The sequence below is a fragment of the Blastomyces dermatitidis genome (genome assembly GCF_000003525.1).
Source record: "Blastomyces dermatitidis ER-3 genomic scaffold supercont1.4, whole genome shotgun sequence".
Lineage (NCBI taxonomy): Eukaryota > Fungi > Ascomycota > Eurotiomycetes > Onygenales > Ajellomycetaceae > Blastomyces > Blastomyces dermatitidis.
This window is the reverse complement of record NW_025544777.1, coordinates 306434-319142: the sequence shown is the minus strand read 5'-3', so window position 1 is coordinate 319142 and position 12709 is coordinate 306434.

Here is a 12709-nt window from a genome sequence, read left to right as displayed (position 1 = left end):
TTGTATAAGATATATAGTAACTCTTATATATATTTTAGTAGAAGAAAAACAAATCACTGACTTCTTTGATAAGAAGTCAGCATCTAGTTATTCTATATAGATAATGAGCAGATACTCTTCTCTTATTTCATAAGTAAGAATAGCTGAAGTGATATCTCAGTAGTATCTTATTATTAAGAAAGAGTAATCTGCTGATCTTATATAGAAGTGAGATTCTTATATTTATCAATTGAATCTTTCTATGATATATCTGAATAATGTTATAGAGTAGTTGAAAATCAGTTCAGATAGAATGAAATCATCTGTATAAAAGCAATAAGCTGTGTAAAACTGCAACAGAGTCTTAATATAGCTGAGAGTGTAATAATACTCTTCTCTTTAAGAGTATAGTCTTGATACTCTCAAGATTACTGAATTAGAAATTATCTTTGTTATATAGTAATAATTATCAATCAATTGATAGTGTATATACTATATAAAGAAATAAATGAGTTATTCTACTAACTGTGTAGATCTTTCTTTTCTCATCTTCATTCAAATTAAATATGTGATAAGTGAGTTTCTTATATATTAATTTGAAATGTGAAAATGTAATTAATAAGTGACTTACAGATCTTTTAATATATTTTATTCTATATATGAAATTCTCTGTAAAAGTGATATGTTTTAGAGACAAAACTAACAGTAGTAGCAGGATTTTTTTGAAAAGATTTTCTCTCTCTGTGATATATTTTTCTTCTCTTCTCTCTTATCTATAATAGTGAGTGTATGAGAGTATCATTCTTGAAGAATAGTAGAGAGCTTATTCTGACATTTTCTAGTGAGTAAATATCTTCATAATGTGACAGCAGTCTTTATAGCTGTCAAGAAAGCCAGGTTGAAGACAGAGACAGTGATATCAATGAGCTGCAGAAGTACTGCTTTTCATTATCACATCTTCTTCTTCTTCTACTTTCTTTTGCAGCTGCAGTAGTAGTTACTATATTTTGTAGTGAGATGTTATCTCTTCTACTAATTGATTTATCTATATTCAGTTTATTTCTTACTCTTCTTATCACTGTTGTAATACTGTCTCTCTTTTCAGCTAATACAGTAGTATATGACTCTGTGTGATCATTCAGAGAGAAATCTGAAAAGAGCTTGATTTCAGAGACAGTGACTCTGAGAAGCTTAATCTATAGTTTCTCTCTCACAGCATGTCTGAGTTCTGCTCAGAATACTACTAAGTTAAGTTTACAGAGTTCTGTAGTTTCTTTGTCTTCTCTCTGTAAGAAGGCTTTAGTGCAGTCTCTGATCAGTATTATTACTTATCTACACTATGCTAAGTAGCTGAAAGAGAGAGAAATTTTATATATCTGTCTCTTCTCTTACTCTTATTATTTTCATTATATCTGTAATAATGACTTCTATCTCTCTGTAAGTATTATCTCATAGAAAGATATTATATCAGCTCTAATAAGAAGTCTAAATACTTAAGTAGTACAGAGTGAGAGTCTCAGAGCTTTAAGTGTTAATAAATTCTATTAAGACTGAGAAGATCTCTCTTACTTATCTATAAAAGAAGATGAAAGTGTGAATTTTTAAGATAAAAAAACATCTCAGAATAATTAATCTTAAGAAGAGATTAGTCAGTACTGCTGTTAAAAGTACTGTAGAGATCAATTACTGATTAAAGAGAATCTCACTTCAATTAAAGTAGATGACTGAGATACTTTGTAAGTTAATAAGTTAATATTTTTATACATTTCTTATACTCTTCTATGATACTGTAGTACTAACTTCTCAGCAGATAAAGATGCTGATACTGAAGACTTCAACAATAAAAAATAAGTTTGATAAGAGTGTGATTATTAATAAGTAGACTCTGATTTCTCTTTTTACTTTTTCAGTGAGCTGCAGCTCTATTAGAATAGTAGTAACTCATAGATTAATAATATTAATATTTTTATTAATTTTCAATATCTCTTTTCTCTAACTGCTTCAGGAATTTTACACTTATATAGTTTTATTAAACTTCTAAAAAACTCTTTAAGAGAAGATAGAAGAAGAGTGCTACAGAGTCTATAAGACACTGACTTATTATTATAAGATTATCTCTAAAAAAACTCTTTGAGAAAAAATAAGAAGTCTTAAGCAGTATTTCTTACTTAATATCTCTGATGTATAATAAGACAGTCTCTACTAGCTGTCTTATAGCTTACAATCTCTTTCTCAGTATTTTTCAAATACTTAAGTAGTTTTTATAAATTCTCTGATAATGAATAATCTTTTCATTTAATAAGATATTAAAGCTTATCATATTATATTCACTTATTTAATATTTTCTTCATAAGATATTCAGTATCACTCTCAATCTTGATATCATTCAGCTGAGATGACTTTACTTCAGAGTATTACTTATAGAGCTTTAAATAGAAAATGTGAAAAATAAAATAAATTGATTTCAATTCTGTGAGTAATTTTAACTTATATATCTGCTTACTTATCACTCTTATTACTGAGAAAGATTCTAGTTATCACTCACTGAGCTTTTTATATAGTCTTATTATCTTGATATTCTTTGTTAAAAGTAGTACTTAATTCTCTATTAAGAACTTCATTGAAAGATATTTTTAATTATAGTATTTTATCTATTATTTCTAAATATAGTGAATACTTTTCATCATCTTCTTATAAATTTTATTTAAAAGTTTCAATCTTACTTTTACTTCTAATACTGAGAGATACTTCATTCTCTATATCTATCTAATATTCTGATTATCTATTTCTCTCTTTGAAATGTTATCTGTGATATCACTGAGTAATGAAGAATTATATTTATAATAAGTATAGAAAGAAGATATCTTTAAGATTGCATTCTTTGCATTATTATATATAAATTTAATAATTAGAAAATGTTTAAGTCAATTATTCTAATAATATAAATAGAATACTTAAAGATGTTGTTCTAGTATCTGATTCTAATATTCAGTCTGATTATCAGTCTGCAGATAAAATGCAGTACTGAGAAGATATCTTATTATAAGATAATAGTAAAAAGCTGATCAGTATTTACTGATGAAGAGAAATTCTTAATCTGTTATTAATAATTTTAAAGTACTGTGATTATAAATGATGATATCTAAAAACAGGTCAGTTAATTCAGAGACTTTAATCTTTTTATAAATAGAGATATATCTAATTATCTTTATAAAGTAGTTAATAATAATTAAAATTGAGTTATATTCTTTGACTCTTGTTAACTTCAGTAGATTAACTATGAAATTCATTGATAGATTCTGTTATAAGCTCTTTAAAATAGACAGTGATATTAACTCACTATATTACTTATATTATAAAATCTTTATTCTTTGACAGATATTATAAGTTTTAATATACTCTGTAATATCTGTCTGAAGCTTATCTTAAATATATTTATATTTCAGAAGTTTTTCAGTCTTCTCTAATCTAAAGTACTCTGTATAAGAATTATTATAATGAATTCTTAATAACTTCTAACATATCACTCTGCTATAAGAGATAAAGACTGAATTATTCAGTAGTAGAAGTTCATATTCTTCTAGTTATCAGTGACTTGATTTCTTAGTGATACTACTCTGCTCAGAGTCTGTCTCTTTCAAGTTTAAATCAGATTCTTTCTTCTTCAATTTCTGAATTTAAGTTACAGTAGAGATGTTTCTCTTCTATAATTTATTAATAAATTTCAAAAGTAGTCAGATTAAAAGATTGTAGATTATTTTATTCTTTATTAATTTAATAATTGTAAAATATAATATAAGAAGCTTATAATCTTCAGTGTCAGTTTTCTGTGAGAATCTGAGTTTTCTTTTATTTTCTATACTGAGTCATGCAGCTGTCTCTTCAGTATTATTTTCAAGCTTCAGAGAATCTTAATTCTCTGTAGCTAGCTTCTTCTGCAGTAATAACAGAGATTCTTTTATAGAATTCTTCTCTATATTAATAATATTATAATCAGACTGTTTAGATAATATGTCAGTGAGATTAAGCTGATCTGAATAATATCAGATATAGAAATTATACTCTGAAAGTAGCTTCACTCATCTGACTTAACATTCTGTTAAGCTCTTTATTGTCAAGAAGTAATGTAGATTTATATAATTAGTAAGAACTTATACTGAGTACTTACTACTCTGAAGATAATGTTATCAGATCTTAAAGAATTTGATAATTATTAATATCTTCTAATTATAAGTATTATATCTTCTCTGTATAAGTGATAATTTCTTGAAGAAGAAGATTACTAATCTTTATTCATAGTATTTTATAGATTCTGTGAAAAAGTCTTCTCTTACAGATAATTTATTATCTATTTTCTCAGAGATAATTATTCTCTGATTCTTTTAATATTAAAAGATCTTCAGTATCAACTATAAAAAGATTTCACAGATTTTATTTCTGAATATATCAGTCTTACACTGACTGAGTAAGTCAGAATTAAAGTGATTCAGTATTATAATATCTATGAAAGCTTGTTTCAATTCTGTAAATATCTGTACAGTATTTTAAGTGAGAGTAAATAGTTCTATTTTTCTATTTTTTATACTTCTCTTTAACAGATCTGTAAGAGAAGCAGTAATCTATAAATATTATAGATGAATTATCTATAGAAATTTATAAATTCTAGAAACATCTGTATTTTATAATATATCTATGACACTGATCAGTTCTTAATAACAGAAATCTGACTTCTATTCATTGAAATGCTATTTATCTTAATAATATAATCTAAGAAATCAATCTTCTGTATATAGAATGAGTATTTTTCAGTGTTTATATAGAGTTAATACTGTCTCAAGTGACTTAATACTTCTTAAACATGAATATCATATTCTTTCTCTGATTTCAAGAAGATTAAAATGTTGTTCAGGTATACTATATAGAAGATATTAATAAGACTCTACAGTGTTTTATTTATATAGATCTAGAAGATGACTGAAGTGTTATAAAGATTAAAAGATAAAACAAGATATTTAAAATTACTGTACTTAGTATAAAAAGTTATTTTTTAAACATCATCTTTATTAACTCTGATTCTATGATAGATATTCTGTATATTAATTTTTAAGAATATTTTTACTTCAGATAATCAATTAATTATCTTATTAATTAATAGTAGTAAATAGTGATTCTTAATCATCATCTTATTAAGATCTCTGTAGTCTATGTATAGATATAGTCTATTATTCTTCTTAAGTATAAAGAGTATAAATGTCTTTATTAAACTCTTTGATAAATATATTCAGTTCTTTAATTGCACTTCTTTAAGATATTTATACAGAATATTTAATTTCTTTACAGACAAGTTATAAAGAGATCTGTACAGTATTATTACATTATCTTTAAGATAAATCTTATATTATATCTTAATATCAGAAAACTTTACTACTTTTCTTTCTGAAAAGACATTCTTAAAATCTGTAAAGAGATGTTATATATATCTATCTTTAATAATAGATACTGCTGCTAATCTTACAGTGAAAGTGATAACTTCTTCATTTATTCTCAAGTCTTAATCATCTATTATATAGTATATTAACTTAATCTTTTTCTCAAGATTCTTCTAATGAAACTCTTCAGATTTCTCTATCACTATTTCTTTATTAGTGAGATAATATTATCACATCTAAATAACTCAGTTAATAAGAGAATTATTTTCTCTCAATTATAAAAAATCTAGAATAATATTCTTATTTATAATATTAACTGTATAAAGAAGTAGACTGCTCTTCTTAAAGATTTCTTCTAAGTCTGTGATTATATACTTTACTTAAATTATACTAAAATAATAATATTTCATTTCATCTGTAAATTTTATATAATCTGACAGATCTATCTTCTTTTAACTCTTCATTAAAGAAAAGAAATAGAATATAAAGTTAATATTTATCTCAGAGTTAAGTAAGCATCTCACTGATATCTTCTTATTTAAAATATATATTATGATTATAATATAAACTCAGAGATATAAGAATTATTAATTCTTTATTTCTTTCTCTTCTTTATCTTTATAAATATATTTATCAGAAGAGAAGTTAACTTTAAGAAGATATCTTTTTAATTTCTTCTCTTCTTTAGTTTCTTATAATCACTGATATAGTAATTATCAGCTTCACAGTTAAAATAGAGATCTTTATTAAATCTTTTTTAATATTTCTTTACAGTGAGTGAAGAATTAGAATATTTAAAATTCTTCTTTACTTTCTTCATACTGAAGCTGTTATAATACTATTTAGATCTTATTATTAATTACTTAGAAGAGATCTTATTAGTCTTTTTCTCAGAGAATTAATTATTTAAATAGATTCAGAAGATTGTGATTCAAAGGTTGCTTAAGTCAGCGTATGATTACAGGCGTACGCCGGCTTCTTATATATTGAATCTCGTACGCTAAATTAATTAGTGGCTGCTAGAGCCCCTCTTTACATTCATACACGTACACTAGTAGTTCGGAAGCAGTTATATTATTATTCAACAGTTGTACATTCTTCCGAATCACATTCTCTCTCATCAGATTCAGTCATGCTCATGTGATCATGTTGTACACTCTAGCTTCATGCAGATTAGCTCATTACTAGCATTTCACAATTATGTAATCTATCTCTGATTCAGCTAGCATTCTGCATACACTCTTACAAAGAAACTTTCACTATATTACATCACTCATTCACTAACTTTTCTCATTCTTCAATCATCTTCTTCATTTCATCATTATCAAACATCATCATTATTCAAGATTTCTACTTCTTCTTCTATTTAACTCTTTCTATCTGTCTATCTATCATATTATACATGTTTCTGACAATGATCTCTTATTTTCATAACAAGTATTATTGTAGTGCTCATACTGAGCAGTTCATTAGCAGTAAGTGTAATATATTATGAAATATGATCAGAACTTGTTTATCTTCTAATGATTGTCAGAATAACATATTACTATGAATAATGACACATCTTCTTCATCTTCTTATACATTCTTAATCATTTCTTCTTCTCAGTGAGTTTCTGATCATGTTTTCTGGCACAATTTTGCATGAACACAGATGCTGATGTTTGTTTTTATTCATATAGAATCTTCATATGTTGACAGATTCACATCTGCTGATGATAGTGAATTCAGTGTTGAATTATTGATTGAGAACTTGAAGAACATAATAATAAAGAAATTATCTATATTATATGTAGCTGAGTCTTCAGTGTCTCTTTCTGTCTCTTCTACTACTTCTTCTTCTACTGCTCTCTCTCAATCTTCTACACTTATCTCTGTGTCTGATTCTCTCACTTCTGCTATCTCTGTTCCTGTGATCTCTACTCTCACTACTTCTGATTTTACTGTCTCTGCCTTTCTTACTAGCTCTCCTCATTTCAAGAAGATGTTATATAGACTCAGTGAATCATGTTTCTCAGTATATACACTTTCATTCTTCTTATCAATCTCTAGAATGATTTATTATATAAAGACAGTGTATAATACAACTATCTGAGACTCAGTTGCAGATGCTGATTATTATATTCATTTTAAATATTTATAGTAAGAGAATTATTTATTTATATCAGAGAATTATCTCTCTTCTTAACAGTGTTAAGATTGTAAGTCTTTTTCTTTTTATCTTTTCTTTCTGATACTGATTTTTCTGTTCTTAGAGAAAATTATTATAAGTTTTACTGTGCATGAAGTCATGATATTCACAGATATTAAGAAACTTTTCATAACTGTAAAGTTCAACATTGCTGAGATATCTGCTCTGATAAATTCCTTCAGAATAATAGATCTGTATCAGTCTATTCTCTGACATCTATCATCTGACTTCATGATGCAGGCAAAAGATATCTGTGTTTTCAGAAACAGAAATACAGATGTCATACTCTTTTACACTCACAGACATAAGGCTTGTACATCTTGTCTGAGATGTTATCATGGAAATGAGCTGTTTGCACACTGTATTCTGCTTCCTGCATTTCTCTGTGTCTCTCTCTCTCTTTCTGAGAAGTCTCATGCATGTTGCAATTGCATGTACAACTCTAAGATCAGTGAGTGTTCATTCAGTAACTGTTCTCATCTCTGATTTTGCAATTTTCATACACTAATAATGATTCTTAGTTACTCTGATGTCAGAGGTCATTCTAATTGAAGATGATAACATCACTGAGACTACTCTCTCTCATTCTCAAACTTCTCTCATCACTTTCTCTTCCTTCTCTGCAGAGAAGGTTGTACACACACTGAGTTATAAGTATTCAGTATCAGGTGACTTCTGCTGTTATTCATTCAGTTCTATGTCTTCTTCTTCTTCTGTTTCTTTCATCTTCATTCTCTCTGTCCTGGCTCTCAGTCCTGCAGGTTCTGCACTCTTCTTCAATTTCTCTATATATACACATGTGCATTTCTATATTGGCATTCCAGTCAATCTTGTGATAAATGACATTAATATTATACACAGAGTGATAGAGGAATCAGAGACATGCACAGTGTTGTTGTGAGAGTGACTTGTGACTCTCAAATCTCTTACAGATCTCAAGTTTTAAGATTTCCTTTATTTTTGATGTTTTTCAGATGATGTGATGTTGAAAATAGATTAAATATGTAATGTATGAAAATAAATGAGATGTGTATAATAACATTTATCTTTTACAGCTGACTCTTACAGTTGATAATCAATTCATTATCTCTTTTCTTACACTTTTTCTCTATCTGCTAGTCACTACTCTTATATGATCTCTATATAATACAGCATTCAGTGACTAGATTCAGCAGCTTTCAACTTTTTGTGATTCTGTCTCACACATTATACTGTCTCTCTTCACTCACTCAGATCACTACAGTGAACAGCTCATTGAAACTAATCTTACTTAATCTCTGAGCATTCTCAGAGATTAAGATAACTTAGTCTCACATGTCTGTGAATGTTTCAGATAGTTCATTCTCTGTGATCTTCACAATTGAACTGATGTAAACAGTCAAATTCAACTCTGAATTTCTTTTTCTTCTGCAATCTGACTCATGTGTAAGTCTGCTACTTTGAGACTGCTCTTTACTGTGTTATGCTCACTGTCTGCAGTGTGTTATTATATGACTGACTACAGTCTCATCACTTATTGAAGTGTGATGTTCATCTGATTTCTTCATTACTTCTCATTCTTTTCTTATAATTGTGAAAAGATCAGAATAAGTGAGATTATCTGATTCATAAGTGTCTATGATTTCTCTTACTTCATGAGACTTTTTAATTGTAAGTCTCTTCTTTTTCAACACTGATAATAGTGCTGTGAATAATCATAATTCACTCAGATCTTACATCTTTGCTTTCATAAGTTATAAATCATTGATTAAGTTATATAAGACTCATCTCTCTGATTCTTTCAATGTGTATGTTTTCAGAGAATGTGATTTGAGTATCTTATATGACTCAAATCATCTAGATTGAAACTTCTCAGAACTCTCATTGTATATAAGAACTTATATTCTCATCTTGAGACTCAATTTCTTAATAAGTGAGTCTTGTATTCTTTTTGATTGAATTGCTCAGTTCAGGAGTAACTTGTTAGCTTTTATACATGCATGACTGATCTCTTTCAATCTTGGTTCTACATTCATAACTGTTGCATTCACAACTGCTACTGCTGTGTCTGTAACTGCTGTTTCTACTGCATCTACAACTGCTGTTTCTGCTGTGTCTGTAACTGCTCTCTCTCTCACCTTTTCTGAAGCATTCTCTGGAATGCGCGGATGCAATCCATACAACAGGTAGAATGATGAACACTTGAAGACTGCATGCTGTTGAATCTGTGTGACTAATAGCACCTGCCTGAGATATTCATCTCATAATCTCATAGACTTGCTCACTAGATATTTCATCAGCATGTTGCTCAAGATTTCATTCAAGTATTTCATCTTCTCATTCATCTGCAGGTGATATGGCATTGTTCTATGATATCTTGTCTGTAACTGACTTATGAAATGCCTCACTACTTCTTCTACAAGGTTTACACTGTTATCAGTTAAAATCTCATGTGATATTTCATAGTTAATATAGATCTCATCATGTAGAAACTTTATCATCATCTTCTCTATTGTCTCTGAAACTGCTTTCACAACTGGTCAGTCAGTAGTGTAATCAATAGCAGTAATTATTCATTGATTTTCATTTGATATTCACAGCAATATGTCTATGAGATTCACTTCTCATTATTTGAATAATTGTATCATACACTTCATCTGATATTATGCTTTCTCATATTCTAACTCTTTCTTAGATTCTTTTGCAACCTGATAATTCAGGCACTTGTAAGTGTATATCTGAATATTCTCAGTCATGCTTAATCAGTACACTCTTGATTCAAGTATACTCATGAGTTCAGGGCTTTCTAAGTGGCTGAATTCTTTGTGCATGTGAGTCATTAAGTCATATTGAAATGAAGATTCTAGATAGAGAGCTTCTGTGTATTCTAGATTACAGTAAAGCACAATGTCATTTTTCTTTCTCAATTTCCCCAGTTTGAAGTTCAGAAGCATCTCTTCTACTACTCTTATAAGACACTTGTTATCTGATATCTTGTCATTCTTCAAGTGAGAGATCATGGCATTCACTCATTCTAATTCCTTGTATTCTCTCAGCATGTTTAATGCAAACATTTCTTGTATCTGGTTCACAGAACTCTCACTCATGAAATCAGGTCTACAACTGATTGTATCAGACATCACTGTGTCTGATTTCTTTCAGTATTTGATATGAAGATTGTATGCTTGAAACTCTGAGATTCAACATACTAAGCATTTGAAAGGTTTTATCATTAATTGTAGATAGATAAGACTTTTGTGATCTGTGATCACTGTTGTTATATATCTGTTGTCAATATATCTATCTCACAATGCTAGCATATGCTTGATCACTAGCAATTTCTTTTCATACACTGAGTAATTGAGCTCAGTGCCTGATAGTTTTCTACCATTGTATATTACTAAGTGTAGCTTGCTATTCTTACTCATCTGTAGAAGAGCATCTCTGATAGCTCATTCAGATGTGTTCATCTCAATGTAGAAAGATTTATTACAATCTGATTGAATAAGTACTGAGAATGTTATTACACATTCTCTCAGTGTGAGAAAAGCCTCTTCACACACAGCATTTCAGATGATTGAACAAAACTTCTTCTTTCACAGATTTGCATCTATTTCTCTTAAGAGATCTGAGAGTGATGCAGATATTCATGTGAAATTCTTGATAAATCTACAGTAGTATGAGATCAACTCAAGAAACTATTATATATGATGTACATTTCTCAGCTGCAGTTAATTCACTATAACATTCAATTTCTCTGAAATGAGATATATACAGTTATCACTCACTATATATCTCATGAACTTCAACTCTTCTGTTTCAAACACACACTTGATTAATTTAATATAGAGCTTATACTCTGTCAGAGTTATAAGCACTTCATTGAGATGCTTCAGATATTCATTATATAAGTTTGAAAAGACTAGAATGTTATTGAGATATATGAGACATGAGATTTCATTCTGTTTATAAAGAATTGTATTCATCATTGTTTAAAAGATAGCAGATGCATTTATCAGACTGAATAACATTATCAGAAATTCAAACTTCTCTAATTGTATATTAAATATGATTCATGAGACTGACAGTTCATCTACATGAATCTGCTAGTATTCTGAGAGAAGATTGATCTTTGATAGATATCAGATATTTCTGATCATATTCAACTATTATTGAATTCATGACAGTGAATATTCATTCTTGATCATAAGCTTGTTAAGTGCTCAATAATTGATACATATTCATCACTCCTCATCTGCCTTTTTCATGAATAGAACTGAAAAGCCTCACACACTTGATGAGAGTCATATGAGACCACATTCTAGAAGGTCTGTGATCTGATACTTCTGTTCTTTAAGGTGTATTTGTAACAGGGGATACACATTCTGATTGACTGGTTTTATGTTCCTCATATCAATCTCATGTACAAATCCTCATTTCAGCAGTAATTTCAGTGAAAGATCTGTTTGAAAGATCTTCTCATGCTTCTTCAGAAGCTTCTTCATACACTTATTCTCTTACATATTCTTTATCTTGGTTTTCTCTGCTTTCAGATTCTGTATGACATACAGAATGCTTTCAGATGAGATCTTATGAATCATTCTCTTTACTTATTAATGTATAAGCAGATTTAACTCTTCTATATCAGAGACATGAAATGTTCTTCTCATATCAGTTGATAGAATTGTATGAATCATTTTCTTTCTATCAGTCAACTGCATATGACATGTACATCATTGAATCTGCAGATTAAATCTTTGAAATCAATTGAGTCTGAGAATAAGATTGTATTTCACATTCTGCAGCTCTTGCACTCAAATATAGCAAGATCATTCTTCAAAGTGCAAGAAAACTCTTACTTTTACAGGTGATATCAGATATCAGTTATCAGATAATCTTATATATCAGAGATTCTTCACTCAGTGAACCTCTTTCAATCTTCAGATTATATAATCATTAATATATTGCATAGAAGCTTCTGTATCTGCTAATACTTTTGCAGTCATCTCTCAATTCTTATTTAAGTGCTCTCTATACATTAACATTTCAGGCTTCAAGACATTGAGATGAGTGTTCACTTCATTATTCTCACTTATATCTCATTCAGAAGTCTGCTTCTTCTTTGCATTTAC